Source organism: Anneissia japonica, unplaced genomic scaffold (assembly GCF_011630105.1).
Source record: "Anneissia japonica isolate Jap-2015-1 unplaced genomic scaffold, ASM1163010v1 scaffold288092_len240290_cov174, whole genome shotgun sequence".
Taxonomy (NCBI): domain Eukaryota; kingdom Metazoa; phylum Echinodermata; class Crinoidea; order Comatulida; family Comatulidae; genus Anneissia; species Anneissia japonica.
This window is the reverse complement of record NW_022688036.1, coordinates 234,775-240,239: the sequence shown is the minus strand read 5'-3', so window position 1 is coordinate 240,239 and position 5,465 is coordinate 234,775.

Here is a 5,465-nt window from a genome sequence, read left to right as displayed (position 1 = left end):
CACGTAACATGCGGTATCATTGTTCATGTATGTAGAATCATCAATAAGTAGGAAAACACAACATAAGCTGTATTTGCCTTGGCCACCATAGAGTAAGAGTGGGGCCCCTGGCCTATCCTGGGTTCATTTGGACTCGGAGGAACTAAGCATTTCCCCAGAAAGTACACAGGTGTACATACATGGTCAAACCTTCATAATAAAATGATGGGTCGTAGTTGGACTGACCTCTTCTAATAAATCAGCCAGAGTGTGTTTGTGGGATTTTGTTCTTATTTGAAAATTAGATTTACAGGACAATATATGAAAAACTACACAGTTTCTGATATGTATATACCGGAAAACATAACTCATCATTGGCAGAGCTTTCAAGTGATACTAAACACGACACCTTTTGGTAAGTTTGATTTTTTGACCTTTTGATCTTTTGTGTCATGTGACTTTATATTGGTCTATATCGCTGTAAATATATATTATGTTGTTTAGGTGTAATGGCAATAAATGATCCGTGTATAATTCCCTTTCCAGGGGCGGATCCAGGATTTGAAATAGGGGGATTCATTTTCCCATAAACCCAAAAATGAAAGGGGGTCCGGGGTCCTCCCCCGGGAAAATTTTGATTCCCAGTTGGCCGGAAATATGAGCTTTCCCGACTTCTGAGGTGTCTTTTAATGACCTTTAATTTCTTCAAAATTCAAGGTTTTACCCCTCTTAAAAAAGGTCAGCTGATTTTATCTCATTCTTAGGCCTATATCAAAGAAAATAAATCAAAATATAGTCAATATATTATTAGGCCAATATCATACCAAGTCTCACGCATCCGGCGTGAACCTCACGTTTTTCGAACAAACCTCAAGCTCAAGCCACTCTAAAATCTTGCGCTTTTCCACTATAATCTCAAGATTATTTGATTAAACTCAAACTTTTTATCAAATAATATAAACCTTCGCAATTCTATATTTTATCAGGCCCAGATCATCGAAAATTCTATCGTTCCTCTTATAGCTACTCATTTTTAAGGTTTAATTTCAGCACTAGATATATTCAGAGTACCCAGAGAGCATCTAAGCCCAACATTTTTCGGGGCCCTTGGACGGGCCCTCGACTCACGTCAATTGGGTTGTTTCCTGTTAAATCTCAAGCCTTTAGCTATCTCCAAATTGGCATGTATTCTATATTCCAACATCAATGAGTATTTGGATTCTTTCTTCCATAGATCGATGCGGAACTGATAGGCCTGAAGAATACACTTTCGTACATAATTATTACGACGTCGAGCCAAAGTGTTTCTAATGTGTTTAATTGAATGCTATTGGGGCTAAGTCTATATATATATAATACGCATACTTTATAAAACATAAATTAACCTAATATTCTGATAAACTAATTAAATAGCATTAATTAAATGAAATATATTTAATGATATAGGCGTATTTGCTACCATCAACCGTAACACACAATTTGAAATAAAAGTAGGCGTATGATGACATAATTAATTTCAGTAGACCTTTCAGTAGTAGGCGTATCGTAGAAGAGAATCACTAATGGGCATTGACCTCCGAAGTACTGTAGAAGTACAGTTTTTTGTGGATGAAATATGGGTATATAGAACGACTAGGAAAAAGGTGTGATATCGAAATTCCAAAAGAGGAAACATGTTATAAAGATATCCTGTTTTCTTTCCTGTATTTCTCATGTAAAACCGGATTTAAACTTTCAAAACGTTTCTACAATGTGTATTTAGGCTTCATCAATACGGTATTGCGAATGCATCAATAGGCAATCAGTCAATTGATTGAATAACGCTTTTGTATCATCGGCACACCTTTTTAGTGTAACCTTACAATGACTAGATAATAATTAATTGATATAGAGAAAACACAAAATAAAAAAAAAATATGTTCTCTCTTATAAAGTATAATAAAAATAACCTGATGGAAAAAAATCTATAGGAAAACTAAGAGGAACAATGCATCGAAAAAATGGGGGGGGGGGAAATAGCCTGGGCCGGGAATAACTCTCCAGGTAGAAAAAAAAATCAGTGGGGAAAATTAGCAGGTGGCAAGTAGCTACCGTAACAGTGCTATATTCTGTAAAGTAAAGCCTCAAACCACCTCGATTTTGAGTCTACTAAATTTAAAAATCTTCCCAGGCTTTTGCAGATAGCCAGAACTAACTTAATATTTGGAGTTTTTTGATAGCAGTTTCTTTTTTTTTTTAGATTTCAGTGAGTTAACCCGACTAAAAGACAATCTTGCGTACAAAAAAAACATGCATATTCATCTTCTATACACAATTAAAAATCAAAATTTAAAAGTAGATAGATATTTTGAAAACAAGAACAAAAAAAAAATTCTTCCATATTACAGAAACTTCTTTGTTGAAACTAATACAGAAACAAATTCTTTTGTATTTAAAAAATGAATTAAGAAACATTCAAGATTAAATAGGCCTACATTAAAAATAACAATCTTCTTTTCTTTTGACTTTTTGGTAGTTAATATACATATATATTTTTTAGGAATTTCGTTGTCTTTATTTATAATGAGAAAATTATTTATCAAAATATTTAATTCAATTTGTTTTTATTTTTGGATAGCTTCATGGATAATCAACATTGTGACAATGAACGCGGTTCCCTGACATTTTTGGCTTCTTCCCCGATTTGGTTTTTGTGGCTCCTTGGACCCTTTGCTGGTTCTGCTCAAAAGAAAACCCAGAACGCGTTCAAATGCATACATAGATACTCGTCATTACTATTACATTTTTTTTATTCAAGTTACTTTAATTTGATATATTCTGATTAACGACTAATAATGATAAAAAATAAATAAATTTGCAATTAAGTGATTCTTGTTTTGTACCGCATGTATTATTTGAGGGCCCCTAATGAGCAGCAATGCTGGATGGGTCACCCTCTTGAAATATGGTATTAAATAAATAAATAGCATTCCTGTATTTTTAAAATAAGCTTTGAATATTGACTAGTATTCAATTTGAGGATTTCTGTAAAAAGAATTTTTGAAAATTGTTTTCAATGTGTGTCGCATTGGAAGTTGATAATTTATTTGATCCTATTAAACATTTTGAAAGAATTTTTAAGTGTTTTTTTTTTTTTTTTGGTTTTACCACATTTGTGTACACCTGTACCAATTGGAAACCCCAGAAATCATTTCTTTATTTCATTTTACTGTACAGTTGAATCATCACACAAACACAACTATTAACTACAGTATTAACATTAACTGGATTTTAAGAACAAAATCAATGTGACAAATTGCAATTAATGTAATTATGAATTTATTTTAATTCACAAACAGTCCACATTTTTAAGATGAAAAATAAATAATACAGCATTGGAAATCTCAACATAAATCTTCAGAAATAATTGTCCAGGTTTAAGTACAACATTTATCACAGAATACTTGATTATGTCGACAAACCTTAAAAACAACTCCACTCTACACACCTTGCAGAGTTTACTCTATCATATAAGTGGCGGGCCATTTGCAGTTGAATGAGAATCAAATTTTGAAAAGTTATTGAATACAGAATTGCATATTAAAATAGAACAAGGCCTATAGGATGGATACTGTGCGAAATACAGTACCTATGTACGTTTACTGTAGAATGATCACTACAATTAATACTCAGGAGGATGGACATTTCTGCTAAGCCCCGTCCCTCGGAGGTTGTTGCTAGGTCCGACAAAACAACAACGTTTGAGGGACAACATGCACATATTCCTTTCACTGATCCGACTGGAGTTCCAGAAAGGGTTATAGGCTGACGGATTAGACTAGATTTTTTATTCCCTGTTTTGCAAACTGATTTTTTTAAAGATTGTCAGAGGAGGGCGGAAAAAAATAAAAATAAAATTTTGCTTTCTTATTTAGCAAATGGTGTTTGCCAAAAAACATCCAGATGGAGGAGAAAATAATAATAAAATGTTATTGTTGAAAGTAAACCATGTAGTAATGGGATGGTTAAATTCTTTAAATTTATAAAATTATAAAGAAAAATACATATCTTATTTTCAGAGATTTCAAAGCAGCGGCGGGTGTAATAAAAAGAAAGAAAAACTTTATTTTTTCTGAAATTTTCAAGTTTTTTGTGGCAGCGGGTGTGCTAATTGGCCAAAAATGAAACTCTATTTTTATTAGAATTCATCATTTTTGGCAAGTGGTGGGTTCGCTTGACAAGGTATAAAAAAAGTTCTACCTTAGTAGAATTTGCTACATATGCACAATACTGGGATCCACTTTCATTGATAAAATTAATACCAAGTACATTCAGATTAAAAATCGAACATTTTAACACATTAGGCCTACAATAAATTAAAATCTATACATCTGGTCCAGTAAATATATCTTGGCTATCTCTAAGTAACTAAAAATTCAGTATAAACATTTCTTTTCTTTAATAAACTATATAAAACTCAACATACCCATTACTACTCCCTAAATCTCTGGCCACACACAGTACATATTTCGCAGGGGACATTCATGGGGGAGGTGTCTACTGATGGGACCTCAATTTTGGGCAGAGGTCAAGGGGCAAAGCACTGGTGGGGGTCCAGAGAAAAAGGTTCCTGAATCTGCAGGTTGGAAGCCCCAGAAAACACAACTTTATAGATACGAAAGGAAATAACCTAGTAAACTGCCATGTTATTACAATGTTGAAGTAAAATTAATATTGTTAGCAAGGTCTATATACTTTTTCCCACCACAAAATTAAATAATTTAGTATTTATTTATTATACTCTCTTTATGTAGCATAACATTTTTTAATTAGGAAGATAATAAATAATAAATATTTACATATTTTTAGCACCATGTTTTAACAAACTCAAAGCATCACTACCAGTGGCGGATGTAAGGAGGTGAACAAGGTGGCTAGCCACTCCCCTTCGGTTACCGTGAACTGTCTTGTGAGTGTGCTTCATGTGGGAATCTCAAATGGGAAGGGATACCCACCCAAAACCACTCCCCCTCCCAAGTGCATCCCTCGGTCCTTGCATTATCCACCACTTATTGCTAAATCCTAGATCCACCACTGAGTGCTTTACACCTTCAGCTGGGTACTCACTGTGGTAGTCGGCCGACGCGATTCCATGGAGAACGCAACACCATGACATACGACAGTTGTGCAATGCAATGAGAGCCCAGCTTTATACTGTGCAAACTATTGTGTCAGGAAAACACATTATTACAGTTCAAATACAATAAGTTAAAGCCCCATTCCCGGCAAAATTTCACTAAAAATGACTTTTTTTAGAAAATATGTATTTGCATTACTCCAATTATTATAAATCATGGAAAAATATTGGCATGAATTTTAGTTTTACGAAAAAGAATTAAAAAAATGAGAAATACAGACTATTTCTCATAAAATATTACCATTTTCTCGACGAATTCATCGTTACTAGGCAAATTCAGAGGTTGTAGATCGCATCCACTGGAATACTC